This window comes from Pteropus alecto, unplaced genomic scaffold, assembly GCF_000325575.1.
Source record: "Pteropus alecto unplaced genomic scaffold, ASM32557v1 scaffold3, whole genome shotgun sequence".
Lineage (NCBI taxonomy): Eukaryota > Metazoa > Chordata > Mammalia > Chiroptera > Pteropodidae > Pteropus > Pteropus alecto.
This window is the reverse complement of record NW_006442484.1, coordinates 13,270,594-13,290,847: the sequence shown is the minus strand read 5'-3', so window position 1 is coordinate 13,290,847 and position 20,254 is coordinate 13,270,594. Positions and strand designations below refer to the sequence as shown.

At 40.7% G+C, this 20,254-nt stretch overlaps 1 pseudogene; it reads left to right on the top strand.

Moving 5' to 3' along the window:
• The first annotated feature begins 19,531 nt into the window (after positions 1 to 19,531).
• Positions 19,532 to 19,906, top strand: LOC102884269 (annotated as a pseudogene).
• The last annotated feature ends 348 nt before the right edge of the window (positions 19,907 to 20,254 follow it).

Here is a 20,254-nt window from a genome sequence, read left to right as displayed (position 1 = left end):
AAAATTTCCTTCCATTACCATATATTTATATTTTTAAATATTAATGTTTAATTTATATACAGTAAAAAAAATTATAATGTATCTTATAATGTATTACAATGGTCATTGTGATATGATGCCAAAGTCAAAAGCCACTAAAATATCAACAATATAGCTTACATTTGGTTGCTTGATAAGCCCGCACGATATTAAACTTTGCCTGAGCCCTGTATTTCAGGATACAGCATCAGTTAAGAAATCCTCCCATCATTTTGTTTTCTGAACTCTCCTATCCTTTTGTGTTCCAGAAAACAGCTAAAGGCAAAGGACTCCCACTCCTCTTCCCAATATGACTTACCTAAATCAGACTCACCTCCACTTTTTCTTTAACCTCAAAATTACCTTATTTACCTAATTCTGTAAACCCTAGATACTCTTCCTTTTCTTCGTGATTCCTCATTAATGTATGTTCTCCTTATTGCAGTCACCTAAATAAAATCATCTCTTTAATTGTCCAGTGCATTTTGTCTTTGACAGTTTGGTACCATGACTTGATTGGCATTGGGCCTCTTCTAATCCTTGCTTACTTTACCCAAGTAATGAGACCTTAGCCTTCTGTGTTCCTTTCCTGACTGGCCACAGGGGACCCAACAGTGATGATGACTCCTGGTCTGATGTTCCAGATTTCTGTCCACTGATAGTAAGGTAAGAATTTGATTTTGATTCTTTTAGAGTACTCTTGATTTCTAGAGTGAGCATCTTTTTGTTTTATGGCCTGATCATTTGTGATGTCTGTAAATGGATTGATAGCTTAGAAAGACCTTGTTTCTGGTAGGTGAGAGATGATGGATAATCTGGCTTGTTACTCTTTTCTGTTTGTTGGTCAGTTTGTCTATTCTTAGCTCAAATCAATTAAGAATTTGTGCACAATGAGAACCGAACAGTTCTTTGATATAAACCAGTGAGTCTAGTATTTCTGTGTTTATGCTTGACCCTGCTTGGCTGCAATTTTAAAATTGAAACTATAAGCTCTCTATCTGTAACTGTGTGTTTATGTGTCTGTTAGCTTAAAATACATTCCTAGTGCAGGTGGTATTTCCAAAATAGATTATAAAATCTCTTAAAAGAGCTCTATCCTGATTGGTTTAGAGATAAATAAATACTTACATAAACCAAATGTTCCTGAAGTTCCCTTATGATACAGAGAGGTTGTATCTTTGGGTCTGTAAATAAATTTGTTCGTTTGTTGCCACTTTGAGAAATTATACTAAAGGGGATATGTTTTTGTTAAGAAAAAAAGAGAGTAGTTTTGTCCTGAAGTAAAATGTCAGAAAGAGTTTATGACAAAATCTCAATAAAAATGTATAAAAAGTTACAAAAAGTTTGCAGAAATGGAATTTTACTTGACACAGTCAGAGCTGGTTAAGATTTTTGATTTCTTTATAAAATTTTCAAAAAAACTTCTAGTGTCAATTGAAATGATGCAAAAGTAGAGTTTGGCTCTCAACTAAAATGACAATAAATTCTGACATTACTTGTCTGCTCTGGATAAGAGGCCGTAAAAGGTGATTCTTATCTTCTGTACAATCTGTCTAGATAACAAAATTTCTATATGTTCTAAGAATAATTTTTTTGTGCTTTACGTTGATTTTGTCGTACTCTTGATTATTTAAGAGAATAAAGTCTTCTTGCTTTCTAAATTAAAGTTTTTTACCATCATGCTACCTCCTATGCTTGCTTTTAAAATCTGTTATTGTCACTTTAATTAAGTTGATAGCCAAATATTATTCTCAGTAACTCATGATCCTATCTTAAACAGTTGCCTAGAAAATCTGACAACTTTTACTATTTTGCCTCTCCTAAACTGAATCCTAAATGAAATCTTTTAAGGCTGTCTTTAAGATTTTCTAGAGGGTTCTCAGAAAATCACAGGTAATTTGTTCTTTCACCTTCTGAAAAGAGAGGTGCAGGAAATAACTAGGTTTATTTGATATGCTACTACTGATGAGTTGTATGGAAAAACATTGTCGTATCAGAAAAGATACTTAACCTCCTGCAGGTTAAACTTATATGAGTAAAATATTAACATAAATATTTTGAAATGATATGCTATATGGGAAGTTACCGGAGAATTGTCAGTGCCCTAGCTGTCCATGATGTTTCTATTTATCAAATTCCTGTTGCTGCTTTGCCTGATAATAGATAACAACAGTATAGTGTTATTAGTCATAATTCCATTCATTTTTTTAAAATGTTAACTTGGCCACAACTTTACTTCTTTAATTTGAATTTAGCGCCCAGGCCAGTAACCACTGGATTCACAGGACTTAACCTATGGGATTTTATTAATACATGGGCATTTAGGGCCTACTCCAGACATTCTGACTCTCTTGACTTGATGTTCTCAGTATATTCCTGATTTATTCCAACTGTGTGCTTCATAGTCAAGGTAGATTATGTCTCAGGATTATTATGTGTTATATCTGAAGATATTTTTCTTTGTAGAAATTATGTTCATCTATTTAAAAAAATTAGATGCACTGTCCAGTCTTATTTGAAAATAGGATTAATCATTGTGTTTATAAGTACTTTATCTAAAGCTTGTTTTAAATTAATTTTATTTGTTTTGCACACCATAGGAATATCCAAATTTTGTGTCAGCTACGTCATTCTCATAATAATCTTTCATTAGATCTTTCACTTTTGAAAATGATGAGTAATAAATTAACCACGACCATTTTGTCTTTCCATGGAAAGGGACTCTACCTAGTACATTTGGGCACAGGCTTCTGAAGGCCTCACTTAGACAACTTAGAGACAAGTGGACCAAGTCAGGATTTCCAGGACAATAGTCATGAAACAGATAGATTGGTGAGACTGCCAACCAAAGATGGAGCAGAATGAGAAAAATTACATAGGACTGGCATTTGAAGGATGATTATGGATTGTGTTAGGAATATTGTTGATATATTAATGTTCTATTTTCTGGATATAAGGAACCCTTTAAGGTGTCTTTTCTCTTAAGATGTCTAAAACACATAAAAATTTATTAGATTATGCTTTTATAAACATAAATGACGCATTTTATCCATTTCTCCCTGCCTGACCCCTCCAGAATTTAGAAACTATTAACTGTTCTCTTTTCATGGCAATAGAGTCATGTGAATAGGTTCAAATATGATCAGTCTTTCTCGTTAGCAGTACATAATTGGAAACATAAATTATGTAACTATGGCCTTGCCTGGAATGTCATATTTGAGAATGCTGCTCATTTAATTAGATATGACCAAACACTCTTAAGAAACAAAGGTTGACTTTATAGACCCGATGCTTCCTAAGCCCTCTTGGAAAAACTGTCCTTGTACCTGGCTTATAGAGTTCCTAGTGTTTTCCATATTATTTTCAAAGAACAAGGTTAACCATGATCCGGCCCCTTTCTCATCTCTGCTCTTCTCACCTCTGCACCTCTTTTCACTCATTCCATGCTTGAGCCAACTGAAATTATTTGAAGTTCTTCAAGCATGGAATGTTATTTTACCTCATTATTTTTAGATCCAGGCTAGGACACACACTTATCTATATCTGGAAAACTTCTGTCCATCTTTCAGAACTCAAGTCAAGCACCCATCTCAAGAAATCTTCCCCCATCCCATGCCTCTTGGGTAGGGATGCCCACTCCCTCCTCCACATCCCTCCTGTACTTACTTCTAATTCTGCACCCATCACACTCTCTTGGAGAGGTTTGTTTCTGTGTCTGTCTCCCCAGTACATTTCTAGCCCCTTGAAGACAGACACTGGGTCTTATTTAATTCATGCTAGCATATGGCTTGCTTACAATCAACACTCAGCTAACATTTGGTTTGTTGAATTAACTTAAAATTGCTTGAATTAAGAGGGTCCAATTCTTCATAGTGAAGGAAGAGAGGGGCATTTGAAAGGGGAGGTGTGAGGTATGGGATCTTGACCTTTTGCCTAGTGTGGGCCCCAAATACCTTTCACAGACATATTAAGAAAGAAGAGGAAAGAAAAATCTTCAGAGTTAATATCTCGAAGGCAAGCTGGGTCATAGTGAAGCTGGGGATATTCAAATGGCTTTCTCTAGGGAGGTAAGCTATATAAATTAATACACTGAACCATGGCCTGAAGAGCCTGGAGGCTTTAATAAATAAAGAGATGTACCCAGCCAAACAAGAACATAACACTGCCAAATGCCCCGACATCTCAGTTACAATAACAGTGTTTCCTGGGCCCAGGCCAGAGAGCAGCTCAGAGAATTTTTGTGCTCCTTTTAAAATTCTCTTTGATTCATGAGACAACTTTGGCATCTCCCAAAAGCAAAGTGGACATCTCCAGTCTGCTCAAGGCTCTTGCTTCACTCTGGCTTGAAAGAAAAGGCTATTTCTGGATGCACTGTTCTCTCTTCTGCAGTTTCTCCATTTATTTAGGACAAAAAGCCAGCTGGTATTAAAGGGATAATTCTGCTGAGAGTGTTAGGCCTTTGTCAACAAGATCTCTTTTATAGAGAAAAAGAGAGTAACTCTTGGGATGAATGCCCCCTACCATACCATAGAATATTAGAATATTTGAGCAAGAAGGGACCATAGAAGTTATAGCATCCAACTTCTTTTTTTACAATTGAAAAAACTAAGGTCCAAAATGGTGATCAAACTTGCTCAAGGTCAGAGAGTAGGGACAAAATTGGTGTAGAATTTCAATGTCGAGCTTTAGTCATTCAACTCTCCTTGTTCTTTGAAATACCACTAACTTTTGATCTATTCATCAATCAAAAGTTACTTTAAGCATCGATTAACAGCACATTGCCTTTTATTCTGCTATTAGAAATAAGCTTACTTTTTATAAACTCACAGTGTGATAGAGACTTCTAAGGCTCACCTATGCCAGATTTCCTTTCCTTCCCTTCTGGTCACTTGAGATGATTAGACTTGTCTGCCCTCTGCAGTTGGGAAGCACCACAATACTAGTTCTGGCCAGTGGGCTTCGAGCAGAAGTAGCTCGTGTCTCTTCTGGGCTGAGGCATGGCACTCAGTTGGAGACTTCTAGCATTCTTTTTGCTAGCTGTAGCCACTGAAGAAGCCCCTGGTTAAGCCTCCATGAGCCTGGGTCTTGAGTGACTGTATGAAGCAGAGTTCTCTGTGGACCATGAAAGATCTATAACATGTGTGAGAAACTTTTATTGGGTTAAATCACTGAGATTTGGGGGCTGTTTGTTACTGCGGCGTAAACCTAATCTGCCTGGGTTAACATGGCACAAGAAACAATGTACATTTGTTTACAGTAAGGTTTAAATGATTATAGTAGCTTTCCCTGGGATCAAGTTTTGGTATCAATTTATAGGAATGAATTAGACATATACCCTTTCTTTCAGGATTTTATAATCTAGTGCTAGAAAGAATATGTATAAACAGCTATAAGGGAGATTATGAAAATTGCCTTTGAATAGTGCTGAAAATGTGTTATGAAGGAGGGTGATGATTCCCCACTGATAGGAGAAATAATGGAACATTCAATGACCAAGGAATGTTAATTAAGTTCCTCTCATATGCTAGGAATTGAAAGAGGCTTTGAGGGGTAGGTTGGATTTAGAACTTCAGAGAATTTAGGAGGTCTTTCAATATCTGACTGTAAGGGAGATGAAATCCACTTTCATTTATTTTGTTCAGAAACTTTGCTTTGAAATTGCTTGCAATTCTGGAATTTGAAGCTGAAAACTACTTTGAAACCAAATCAGAAGCCTCAGGCCTCTATTTCCTGAGAGTTTGGAAGAGGATGGCATTAGTATAGTTGTTTAAAAAAACCCTGGTCCAGTAGTCAGTCTCTTCCATTGACTGTGATTTTGGGCAAGTTATTTAGTTTCTCTGTACCTTACATTCAACGTCTGAAAATAAAAGAGATGAGCTGGACCAGTGTTTTCCACTGTGTGTTTCCAAAGTATGTACCATGAAATAATTGTTTCCCAAGATACTTGATGAAAAAGGGTTCCGAATTCAAATAACTTGGGGAAATTCTGTTGCCTCGATGCGTATGAGATTCTCTCAGAGATTCATGGTACCTGTTAAAGTCCTACCACAAAGAAACTTGTTTAGATTTGTCAATACCATATTTCCCAAATTTATTTGACGATTGACCCACTCCACTCCCCACAGCCCTCAAAAGCCATTTGTTACCATTAACTGTAACGAGTATTATTTGAAACACTCCTTGGAAAATGCTGATCACTAACCAGCATGATTCTGTAAGATGAAGATTTCCCCATAGCTTGCTAACTCCTCACTGCCTCAGCGAATTTCCTTCTCACTGAAAATTTTCTCTAACTTTTCTTTGAAGAACAGTATGCAAATAATCATAGGTCAGACTTGTGCCCCTTGTTCCAGATTCATTGTAAACAAAGTGCATTAGGAAAATAAATATTTTATATTTGATATTTGCTCTACACTTTCCATAAACTCATTATCTCATGATGGCTTTACAACATGATGATGACAGAGAAGAGTAACAGACACTATTGTCCTTATTTGAGTGTGCAAAGCCTCAACTCAAAGACATATTGCTGTTCTCACTGAGTTTATAGACAAGTAAATACTAATAACAATGTCCAATGCTATGGAACAGTCCATTAATTGCTAAGTCCTGTTCTAAATGCTTTACATGTTCAGTAGTCCATCTGATCCTCACACCAACCTTATGAGATAGGTACCATACCAACCCCACTTTACAGATAAGGAAACTGGGGCAAAGATAATTACATAGATTATTCAAGGTCACAGAGGTAGTAGACATCAGAACTGAGATCCAAATGCCAGAATTACAGTTCAGAGTCATAGTGTTTAACACTATGCTACTTTGCCCCTTCAGTGTGATAAATATTCAGATAGATGGGCACAAATATAATACCTGACTTAGCAGGTGAGGAGAGTCACATAAGGCTCTTTGGAGGAGGTGGTGCCTGAGCCGGGTCTTAAAGATTGGAAGAGAATTAGCCAAGCAGAGATCGAGAAAGAGGCTTTTTAGATAGAGGAAACAGAATATGTGCCTGGAGATAAGAGAGCTGGTGGCACCTTTGGGCAATTGTATTTAGCTTTGCAGGGCAGAAGCATGGGGTATGGGAAGGGGGCAGTGGGGCAGATGAGACTGGTGAGGCTGGCAGGCAGCAGTCCCAGAAGCCTGTGTGTTCAGGCATTCGAGGTCTTCTCATAAAGGCACTGAATGTGGTGGGGGAAATACTGATGGCTTTTAACGGGGGAAACCATGTGCTTTAAGTTCATGGTGGTTTGGGAGGGATAATCTCCCATTGTCAAAAAGTCCATTTGAGAAGACACCAGCAAGTAATCCACATGGAAGGTGATGGATCTGAAATAAGGAAGGACAGTCGAAATGAAGAGGCAAAGACAGATGAGATATATGTAGGAGGTGGAACCAAAGGACACTGGGGAGCAACTGTATAAGTAGAGAGGCAGTGACCAGAGACTAGTGAGCCAAAGAGAAAGTCTCTAGAACAGAGTTCCTCAAGGGTTCTTCAGCACCATTGATACTTTCGGCCAGATAATTCTTTGTTGAGGGGAGAGGTGTCTCACACATTTTGGGATGTTTAGGATGTTTAGCATCATCCTAGATCTTTACTCACTAGATTTCAATATCACGACTCTGCACCCCTAGATTGTAACAACTAAAAATGTCTCAAGACATTGCCAGATGTTCAAGGGTTAGGAGTGGTAGTGGGGGAGGCAAAATCAACTCTAGTAATGTTTCTCGATGTGTGTCCCAAAGACCAGCAACTTTGGCATGAAAGTTGTTAGAAAGGCGTGTTCTAGAGCCCCAAGCTAGATCTACAAAGTTAGCAACTCGGAAGTGGAGCCCAACAATCTTCAAACGAGCCTCCCAGGGAAATTTGAGAACCACTGGTACCAGACAGGAGGGAAAAAGACGTGATTGAGGTCAGAGGCTATGGACAGGGTTAGGCACATCAGATCTGAAGAGAGTGTGTTCTAGATGGAGATTAGGAGACTCCTAGTAACCCTGGTTGAAGCAAGGTCAGGGGTGTGCTGGGATCAGAAGCAATCCTATCTTAGGTAGGAGATGGAAGATTGGGTAAATGGAGACTGAGTGCAGACTATTCTTTCCCAAAGTTTGGGTGCAAGGGGTGGAGAGAGGGCTACAGGATCATTCAGGGTCTAAAGAAGTTGATTTATTTTTTGGTTGAAGCTTAAATATATGTACAAATCTAGGCAAAAACAAACAAACAAACAAAACCAGTTGAGGCAGGGCTATAAAAGAAAGAAGTAAAAGGTCTAGGAGAAAGTAATTCAGAAGTAAGTGAAATCTGTGAGTAATCAATCCAAAACTTCAAAGAATGAATTGACAAAGACCATGGTGCAGTTTAGACCACAGTCTCATGAAAGAGATGGTAAAAAGTTCACTATTCATTTCCAAGTCAGCTTTGGGAATGTGCTTGGATCGTAGGAGGATCTCAGTGAAGATTCAGGCCTGGTCTACACCATGGAAAATACCTACTGAGTTAGGCCAAGGACAAAGAACTGAGTCCTTAATTATTTGAACATACCAATTAAAAGAGTTTTCCTTATTTAATGAGTTTCATTGCTCAAATTAAGAAGTTCTTTTCCACCTCATTTATCCTGCCCACAGATCCTGCTTCAGTGGCTTGGAAACTCTAAGTTCATAAATTGCTGTAAAATCCTGGATTCTTGTTATGAGGGAATACCTTAACAGGTGAACTGGTCTCCTCTCCCAATTAGGGAAGGTAAGGCATATTTATGCTCATCTTCAGAGATAATTCAACTGAGCTCTCAAGAGAGAAAGAGACTTGCTCAAGGAAACAAAGAGAGTCCCCTTGTTAGCACGTTACATGTTAAATGATGTGCTTGATACAGATGGCTCCATAACTGGATGTCTGCGAATTATCAGAGCATTAACCATAACTGACAATTTTAGAATGATAAATAAAATCCTGAAAGAAAATAAGCAATGTTGTTGAGAAAATGGCTAGTTAGTGCTACATAACTGGAAAGACCACATGGACCAGAGAGGAAAATTCTCAGGCTATTGCTATACTCACAGCTCTTTGTGAACTTTCTTCCAGTGAATCATCATGCTGGTGCCCTCCAAGCCTCTTCTCCTAACTTCAGCAGACTAGACAAGAAGTAGACACCTGACCCAAGCACAGCCAGGTCAAAGGCTCTGCAAAAATCTCTGTTCAAACAGACTTCACTAGTCAGCTGGACCAATCAGATTCTGTCTCTTTGAACTTTGAACTGTAGCTAAAAAGAGAAAGATAGTTAGTTGGTAATGTGAGCACAGTAGAGCGGGGCTTGGAGGGAGGAGGAAGAAATTTTGTTATGCTGACAATGGAGCCCTGGGTGAGGTTTACCACAATATGGGCACTGGTGTTGCTTTGGATTCAGAGCAAATCCTGAGTCCAGTTGTCCCAGGATCCTGGCACTGATGTTGTTCCTGACCTAGCATAAGAACAAGCACAGGCTGTGATTCCAAACAAACAACCAAACCCTACCCAAACCAAACAAGAAGAAGAACAAGAACAAGAACAACAACAAGAACAACAACAACAACAACAGCAACAACACCATTCTTCCTTCCTTCAGGAATCTAGAATCTCTGTTGCTTGCAACTAAGTGTGTTTGTTCTGGTTCTCCACCCTAGAACCCTCATCCCTGGTGCAGCCCTAGGTCATACACTTCCTAAAAGGAGGCCAGAGTATCCTAAGCAAAATCTCCATATCCCAGTCCATTGATAACATTCTATCACAGGAACGCATTCAGGGGGAAGGAAGGTCAATCAATGCATGGTTGGTCTCTGGACTTGCAGTACAGATGATGCAGCTGTGGTTAGGGATAATAGGACTGTCTTTGGAGGAAAGAGGAAGTGGCAGTGTCTAGCCAGAAGACTTCTCAACAAAACTTCCAGTAACATCTTTGCCCCTTTTCCTTCAATTAACCAATGCTGGGTACACCAAGGTGAGCAAGATCTGTTCCTTGCTCTCAAGAAGCTCACTGTCTAGTGGGCAAACAAATGTGTATGCAAGTAAATGCAATAAGATGTGATGGGTGCTGCTGCAAATACAGGTGGTGTGAGAGCATACATTGAAGAGAAGAGAGAAGAGAGGGCCAATCCCAGCAGAAAGAAGAGCATGTGCGAGGTCCTAGAGGCGAAGAAGTATGGTAAATTAGGGAAGTAGCACCCAGGGCACTATGGAAAGTCATAGGATGAGGGAGCAGGGAGATGCTAGAGATGAATGGGGTGAGGCCAGGTCACAATGGGCTACAACAGAGCTTCCAAATTTTATTAGTTTTTCAGTTGCTATATTAGCATGTCAGCTATTCTTTCATGATATCCCGAGGCCAAAAGAAATACCTAACAGCTCCATGTATTAAGTAGTTGAATTATCCCAAAATAATGTAAAATATGCTGGGTTCCCCTGTGAGTTCCCTGGAGTGCTTGGAGGCACACCAGAACCCAATATGGAAATCCTGGAGCCACAATACAGTTCATGGTTACTAAAAGAAGTACAAAACTAAAACTCGGTGTTAGGAACTGGGGGTGCTAATCAATTGCTTGTACTCTTAGTGAAAGAAAAAATTCTTGAACATATGCACAGCAGATGGAGAAATGAAACACTGGAAAGTAAAGATTATAGCAAAGGAGATACTGTGTGCTTGAGAAATTATTATTAATCCCTTATGAATGGTTTTGGTTTTTGTTTCCTAGTAATAATCCTCAACCTGAGTGGAAGGAAGAAAGATGTAGTTAAATTACCCATCCTCCTCCCAGGCTTGTCTATGGTGAGGTGTACCCTGGTGAGCCATTACACTGGCTGTTTTGTTATGTTGGTGATAGTGTGCTCTGTGTGTGTGTGCATGCCCTTCTTTTCTGTTTCAGCCAAGCATAAAAACACTCTGAAGGAATTGCTCTGGGCTCTAGGCTTCTTACACTCCAATCCCCAGCTTATGGTAAATCGTAGTGGAATTCCAGGATTTCCAAAGGACTGGAGCAGCGACAAATGTCAAAGGAGACAGAAGAAATTTTAAAAAGAGAAAAAGTCAGCAGGCAGCAAAGACACAACTTACCTGGAATGGAAAATCCCCTTGGTGAAGGAAATAAAGGAGAGAGAATGACTGACCTTATTCATGGGATACTGAGATATCCTAAAAGTGCAATGAAAAGAAAGGGAACAAGAGCCCTGGAGAGAGAGGAGCATTTTCCTGTCACTTGGACTGTAGTGACATTATTGAGTCCCTGCCCATGTTGCCTCTGACAGGAATTGTCTCTCTGGGCCCCCTGATGAATGGGTAGAGACACTCCTAGGAAGAACAGGCAGCTGGCTACATGGCATGATTAGAAAGTCACATAAATTCCTCAATCCTGGACCAAAAATAACCTCCCTACAGGCCTGCCACCAAGACTGAGATGCTCGCCATTGTCACAGTGCTTTTGAATAGGGGCACTGCGTCTCCAGGGTTCCTCTGTTAAAATAGAAAGGTGTTATTTTGGAAGGAAAAAGCATTAACCCACCAGTGTTTGTCCAAATTTTAGCTCAGAATGGCTCATTTTTAGCCAACATAATCTAGTAAGTTATCTAATAATGTATTCCATTATACCTAATATTATCTCTTTCTGTATAACAGATTATCCCAAAACTTAGTAGTTTAAGACAGTAAAGCTTTATTACATTACAGTTTCTGTGGGTCAGGAATTTGGGAGGGGCTTAGCTGGTGGTTCTAGCTCAGGACCTCATGAGGGTGTGGTTAAGATGTTGCCCTGCGGTTATCTGAAGTCTTGAATGCTTCCAAGATGGCTTATTCATGTGGCTCATGGCAGGAGGCAGGAGGCCTCAGTTCCTTACCATCTGTGCCTCTCCACGGGGCTGTCTGAGTATCCTCAAAACATGGCTGCTGGCTTCCCTCAGGTGACTTTTGTGACCCAGTCTCAGAAGTTGCAATTGCTCCCTTCTGGCACACGCCATTCCCTGAGATAAAGTTACTTAGTCTAGCCCATACTCAGGGGGAGAGTAATTAAGCTCCATCTTTTGAGTGAAAGAATATTAAAGATGTGTAGACCCAGTGAAAACTCACCACAGCTAATCACCGAATAGCCATGAAGAGAAAGGGAATGAGACAGGTAAGAATTTTTTTCTTAATATATTTCTTGTGGTATATTTGACATACCATACAATTTACCAATTTAAGGTGTACAATTCAGCGGTTTTTAGTGCAATCACAGTGCCGTATAGCTATCATAACTATCTAATTTCAGAATATTTTCATCACCTCAAAAAGAAAACCGTACCCATTCGTGGTCACTCCCCATTCATCCTACTTACCCAACTCCAGGCAAACACTAATCTACTTTTAGGATAGATAAATTCTGACATATGGTTAGTGAAGAAGACAAGATCAGAATAGACTTCTATTCGGGTCATCCTTCTTGCTAGGCCTAGTCACTGGAGGGAAGACAGAGGCAGGAATCCAAATGCTCTGGCAATAGAGATAGCGCCAGACTGCTTGCATGCTACAAGCACTAGTCAGAGCTACTTGGAACTTGTCCCCATCAGTAGCCAGAACACAGACACTGCTTAGGAAATTGGGTCTGCCTGGTGGTCTTTAGTGGGGTTGCTGAGCAGTAGCCCAGAAACCTGAGGTTTCTGGTACCTGTAGCAGGGGAAACAGAGGACTGAATGGGGTACTACCAGTTTGAGAGATGCTCGATCTGGAATGAGGTATACCTGTGTTGGGATCCCAGCTCTGCTACCGACTAGCTTGTATCTTCAGTCAAGTTATATACTTTATTTAAATCAAGCCTTCCTTGGAGAATGGTACAGAATCTTCTTTTGATTCCCTCCTTGCCTACTAGTTGCTGAGAACTACCTCAGAAGAACCCACCCTGCAGCTTTGTTATAAGGATTAGAGATACATGGAACATACTTAGCCTGAGTTCTTTGTACATGGTGTGTCTTCAATAGAAAATGGTTATTACTACTATCATTCACAAGGTTGACTGGGAATAACTTGGATTTATGCTGTGAGCCTCTCGGTGACCTCTGGGGTATTTGGGGATAGGAGTCCAGGCAGTGGCCTTTGGTTAGCTTCTGCAGCTTAAGATACACTAGGCCCCCACTTCCCTTCCCTGGGGCTACTCCAGTTTTTCTTTTGAATGGAGGATGAATCTGAAAAGCTGTTTTGCTCTCATTGTATTTAGAAGTGCAGCAAGAGCTTAGAAATAGTCATATAAGTTTATACATTTATATAAAAGTTGGTTCCCTCCATTTTAAATGCACACCACCTAACACACACATATACACAAATACACTGCTTTGTAGTGTCAGCAAAAAAAAAAAAAAATTCTATAATCTGAACAAACAAACAAACAAGCAGCTTGGCTCAGCTGCAGAAGCAGAACGAAATGAAAGCAGTGGCTGGATGGACTCTCCCCCGGTCTGTTCCAGATCTGTGCACAGATGAGAGTCATGTTACACAGGCCCACAGCCTCTGCTGCCCTGCTTGGTGCCATCAGCCCAGATGTGCCTCATGGCAGAGAAAGCACTGGAGGGAGGACTTGCCGTTCGAAAACAGAGAAAAAAACCTGTCCCTCTACCCGGCATTCTCCTGACAGAGACTTTATACATAGCCTTGACACCCTTCCTTCGTTGCATGAGTGGGGAGCCCTTGAGCAAGCCACTTTTCTGACCTCCCATCTCCCTTGGGCACCCCATCCAACCACTTACTATCATGTCTCCATGTTTTATGTCCTTCATAACACTACATCACCAAATCTTTTGATTGCTTGTTTCATTCTCCCCATACCGTAAGAACATAAGTTCCATTGGTGTGAGGAAATGTGTCATCTTCCCACCCAGTATCTCAGTTCTTGGAACTCTACGTGATGCACAGAAGGCATTTGGCAAGTATTGCTGAGAGAATGAATGCAGCCATCTAGCACTTAACATTTTACAAGACTCATAGACACAGACAGTGGATTAGTGGTTATCAGAGGGAAGGCGGGAGTAGGGGATAGATAAAAGTAAAGGGGGTCAAATAGACGTTGACAAAAGGATATTTAACTTTGAACATACAATGCAATACACATATGACATATTATTGTGAATTGTACACCTGAAACCTATACGATTTTATTAACCAATGTCATCTCGATAATTTTAATTAAAAAAGACACATTAAACTAAAAAAAAAAAAAAAACCATTTACAAAGCCCTCTCTCACTCATTATCTCATTTGTTTCTTTCAAAAAACCTGCGAGCTAACCATTTTTATTGACTTTATCTTATAGATCAGGAAACCGGGAATCCTGAGCCATGAATGACTGGCGTAAGGCCACAGTGATAAGAGGGGGAGCCAGAGTGTGAACCAGCTTCTGACTTCAGATCCTTGGTTCTTGTTACCAGATCCAGTGACTATCTGTGTGCCCTGTGATGGTGTCTCTGCTTTCAGAAAGTAAACTACCCCAATTGTGTAAGGTTGATGAACTACTTATGCCATGTTTTTTTCCTCTACAGGAGTTTTCATCTTCCATGGTGAGGTCTCATAAGAAGGCCACTGAAGGAAAAAGTGTCTTGGTTGTCATAGGCTCAGATGCATGATCCTTTCCATACATTTAAAAAAGCTTCCAATTAGAATTCATTGGAACTGATATGGAGTCATCTCCAAAATATAGATGAAAAAAGCAAGAGGCAGAATATTGGGTACAGAATGCTATTGTTTGGGTAAAAAGGGAGGTGATATCACTCAGTCCAGTGATTTTGCTCCTCTGTATGTACCCAAATGAGCTAAAACTGCATGTTCACACAAGAACCTTCACATGGATGTTTGTAGCAGCTTTATTCACAATTGCCAAAACTTGAGAGCAACTAATTTATTTATTCATTCACCTACCGACAATGGAATATTATTCAGCACTAAAAAGAACTGAGCTGTCAAACTACGATAAGGCACGGAGAAAACTTAAATGCGTATTACTAAGTGAAGGAAGCCAGTTTGAAAGGCTATATACTATATGATTCCCTATGTGACATTCCGAAAAAGCAAAACTATGGAGGCAGTTAAAAGATCAGTGGTTGTCCGGGAGTCAGTCGGGAAGAGAGTGATGAGTAGGGGGAGCACAGGGGATTTTAGGGCAGTGAAACTACTCTGCACTATAAAAATGGGTACATGTCATTAGACATCTGTCTTTGAGTTGATCACAATGTAGCAATGTAGTTTCGTCAAGTAATAAATGTACCACTCTGTTGGGGGATGTTAATAAAGGAGGAGGCTATGCATGAAGGGGACAGGGCATGTCCCATAGCCTCCTCCTTTATTAACATCTCAAGTTTGCTGTGAGACTAAAACTGTTCTAAAAATAAAGTCTATTAAAAAAATTTTAAATCTTAAAATACAATTTAAAAAGGGAGGGGAGAGAATACTTATTCGTGATTGCTTATAAATGCACTAAGTATTTCTGGTAGGATCTGGATGAAATCAATTACATTAGTTGTTTCCAGGGAAGTAAATAGGAGCCTAGAGTCAGGGGTAGGGAAAAAAACTTTTCACTGTGTACCCTTTGTTTTCCTTTTAAATTTTACAGCATGTGACTATGTTACTTATTAAAAAATAAACGATTTCACTGATAGAAACTATGACCGCCCCCAGTGTCTGCTTTTGCTAAAGTCTAATGATGTATTCCGAATACCCAGTTTGGGTTTCCTTTGCTTTTCCACCAAAAAGTGGCAGGGCTGCAGGATCTTGGCAGGGGACTAGGGGCAGCTCCTATGTCAGCTCTCCTACCCAGATGTGTCCAGACAAGATGCCCGTCTTTGCAGGATGTGTGGCTCCTGGCACTGCAAGAGGATGTTCATCTGGAGCCTCACTAGGCCACATGGTCTGACTCCCCGCTGGCCTCCAGTTCTCAGAAGTAAAGATGAGGCTGAGACTAGTGCTCAGGGGAGCAGCTGCTTTTTCCGAGCACATTCTCTAAAAGGAAAGCCCTCTCAATGTTTTTTTTTTTCCACCAGGTAATTTATCAATGTGCTAGTCGTTAGTACTGTGGTGTAAAAAATCTTAACAAGAGCATATGACACAAAATAAAGTTGGCAAATGGAGTTGCTGTTTATTTTTCACCTGTTCATTCTCTCATCAATAAACCAAGTGCACGTCTGCGACACCCGCAGTGACTTCTTCATCTCTGCCCCTAAAGTTAAAACCTCCCCGTTCCTCTTGCTTGGCTCCCACCACCAGCATTTTCCTCTTTGAGGACAAAATGATGAGAATTATCAACACTCACCTTACGACTTCTTTTCCCCTTCTAGTCTCTCTCCTTCTCCAGATGACCAGCAACCCTTCTTTATTGTCCTTATTTAAAAAGCCAAGCAGCTTTCGCGATTGATAATTGATGACAGATGATTTCCTATTTATTGCAACTCATCCTTCCCAAGAGGTAAGAAGCCTCACTGTCACTCAAGGACTCCACATATCCCTAGAGATTTCTTAAACAGCTGACTCCATACCCACCTGAGCGGCTACTAAGCACAGTGCCCTCTCTCTGGCTCTGGTGCAGCAGAGGGCAAAAATCAAACTGAAAACAAGTACCATTGTCTGAGGGAGTCTTGATTCAAATAAGAGAGCCACATATCATATTTAAAAAAACCCCAAACATAATAACATAGTGCAACAGCAGCAGAAGCACAAGTGTGCACCTAATTACAGATAAGGGAGCAGATGGCCTTATCCTCGTGGAATATAGCAGGGAAACCCCCACAGAACAAGGTTAAATGACAGCTCTGACAGGCCTGTGGCAGATGGGAGAAAGGCAGGCTTTATCTTCCATCTCATCTGTCCTTCCCACTCTTTCAAGTCTAGAGAAGTTCTCTGTCATTAACGTGTCAGAGCAACATCCATAAACAAAGGGAAAGGCCCCCGCTCTCTGGCAACTTGAAACACTGAGAGGATAAAAGAAGTTGAATTGGGGAAATGAAACGCTGCTTCACACTATTTCCTCTGCTTTTCCTACTTGGAAGCACCCTACCCAGTGGCTATCTCTGGTTATGTGTACTCCACTAAGCAAGCTTGGGAATGTTTGTCTTGTACATCCTCATGTTGATTCGTGTGGTTGGCACAATCATGGTCCCCTGAATATGTCCCTGTCCTAATCCCGGGAATCTATGACGATGGCGAGTTACATGGCAAGGGGGGATTAAGGGAGCAGATGTTATCAAGGTTGTTGATCAGCTGACATGAAGAAAAGGAGATGGTCCTGGGTTATCCCAGGTGGTCCAGTGTAATCACAGTGCCCTTAAATGGGGAAGACGGAGGCAGCACAGTCTCAGGGTGATGCAGAGTGAGAAGGGCTTAACCAACCAGGGCTGCCTTTAAAGATGGAGGAAGAGTCTACCAGCCAAGGGCTGCAGGCAGCACCTGGAAGCTGGAAAAGGCAAGGAGAAGGATTCTCCCTAAAACCTCCAGCAAAAAACGCAGGCTTGCTGACACCTTGACCCTAGCCCAATGAGATCCGCTAAAATCTTCTGATCTATAGAACTGTAAAATAATTTATTTGGGCTGTTTTCAACCACCGAGTTTGTTGTGAGTTGTTACAGTGGCAACAGGAAATAAATAAAACTAGAGAATCAGATCCTGCTTGGCCCAGGTCAAGCCAGAGTCCACCTTCAAAGCCTTCCCGGAGGGGTCAGCTCCATTGGCATCGTTCACAAAAGAGGCTGAATCCCATCCACTGGCTCTTAGCTGGGGCAGCAAGGGGGTCTGGGAGGGAATCTCTGATCTTGGGCTCCCAGTGTCTTAGGGAGAGATGAAATAAAGTGGTCCCCAAAACTCGTAAGAGGAGATAATAGAAGCATTTGCATAGAGGTCCAGGTATTAAGTGCTGGAGTTGGTAAGAAAGAACTGCATGAACTCAGGTGGCAGAAGCAGAGTAGGCTTTGGCCTAAAGGTTAGAAGGATCTAGAGAGATGGAATCCAGAAAGAGCATGCTGCAGCATGAGGGGTCCCCAGGAACTGGAGCATTTAGAGGGGGAGGTGCTCATCCACTGTTAGAAAGAACAGCCTTGGCCTGAGGGATTCACTAGCACACAATACTAAGCTCTAAATTTCTTGCAAATTACAAAACTAAACCTTGTGGATTCATCAGAAAGGCTTAATGACCACTGAATAGTGTGACAAGTACAACTTTTAAAAATTCAGCAGAAACTCATTACTAATTCATTCCTAGATTCGGCTTTTTAAAATCCCTATCTTTAATGCTCAGGAGGTAGAGAATTGAGCTTCACAAGCTGTTTATTTCTCTCTCAAAGGAAAGGCAACACAAAATGAGTCCAAGCCTCACTTCATTTCTCAACCCTCCTCCAGCTGATCCATCTTCTTTCCTCAAGAAGACAGTGAGCAGTGAGAAGAGGAGAGGAAGGGCCACACTGATGCAACCCAGAAAAACATTTCTTGCCAGTTCTGCTCAGTGGAGGTGATCCTCACTTACTGAATAGGAAGCTTAACCCCAAAATGGGTATGGCCTGAGATGAAGCAGTTTGGGGGGGTGGAAGAATGAGGCACATGTTATAGCTACAGCAATTCTATGGAACACTCTTTGGGTTCTCTTTGGCTGGAACCCAACCCTTAGGTTTGAAACCTCTAGAAGCCAAAGCTCCTGTCTGTTCATATTTTTCACTCCAATCTAACTCTTCATCTCAAGTGCCAAGTAGAGTCCTGGGCACAGAAGGACGCTTCATTAAATCCTTGCTGCTTTGCAAGGGATTGAAGGTGATGCCAAAGTTCTGTCCTCCCAAGAACAGTGGCTAAAGATATCTCTTCCAGCAGACTCCAGACCTCTCTCTGTACCAGGTCACGGATGTTTAAATGAGACCATGTAACGTTAATGCAAATTGGAAAAGATGTCATTTAATGAATGTTTCCAATCTGATCACTATTGGAGAGTTAATGGACTTTAGGATACAATCTAACTTTTCAGTTAGGCAAACACCTAATAATTGCACTTGCCCCTTGTTCCAGTCACATTCCAGTTTCTCTCCCTCATCCATGCATACCTATTAAAAAATGATTCAGTCCTCTGAGCACATCAGATTCTTTCTGGTTATTCCTCAGTCTGGAAGGCCACACTGTACTCCCTTCTCCATCTATATAGCAAATTCCCATTTATTTTCTAAGATTCTATGTAAGTATCTTCTTTGTCAGGAGACTTTCCTGATGCTTAGGCTGGGTAAGGTGTCCCTTTCCCACAAACCCCTAGTGACTGTTACTTGTTTCAAGCACAGTGAATACTCATCATTTTCAGGAACTATATCATTTATCTTTAAATCACCATGGCCTAACAAAATGCCTGGCATGTAGCAAATTCTCTAAAAATGTCTGTTGAATGAATAACTCAATATTAACAGCAACTATTTATTGAGCTCATTTTACTACGGGCCTTGCATTATGCTAAGCTTTATACTGCTTCCTGCTCCTCGCCGCCTCCACAGGCTGCCTGGAATCCTTGCAAACCTATTGGCATGTCTAGGGCTGAGTTTGACAAAGCTGCTGAGGATGTTAGGCACCTGAAGATCAAAGCAGGGGAAGGGGGAGGTAGATGGGATAAAAAAAAATAAAAAAATAAAAAGATCAAGGCAACAGATGATGAGGTGCTGTTCATTTGTAGCTACTACAAAATATTGACTATGGGTGACATAAATACAGACAGCGATGCTGACCATAAATGCAAGGTCAAGTGGGATGCCTGGAATGAGCTCAAAGGGACTTCCAAGGAAGATGCTATGAAAGCTTACATTGACAAAGTAGAAGAACTAAATTTAGTCATCCAACAGTCATATAAAGTAAATGTGCTGTCCTATTTTACAGATTCAGGAACTGGAGCCTGGAAAAGTTGAACAATCTCCCCAAGTTTACCCAGTCAGTAAGTGGAAAAGCCAACATTTAAATCCAGAAGATTTCTCAGATTTTCTATGGGATCTTCCATGGCTCCTACAACGGTTATTGGTTACAGCTTTAATTTAAAATGGAAAAGATCTGGATGATAGGTCATATTTTTCCCACTTGTCCTCCAGTCCACACCCTTCATCCTAGGAGTTTGCTGCTCCTATTGGGAGAGGTAGAGTTTATTTTTTGGCTCCACTGATGTTGGTTTTGGTCCTGTGATTTGCTTTGGCCAAAGGAATGTCAGTCAGTGGATGGGAAGTGAGCAGTAGAGTTGGGCTTGTTCTTCGTGCTCTGGCTTT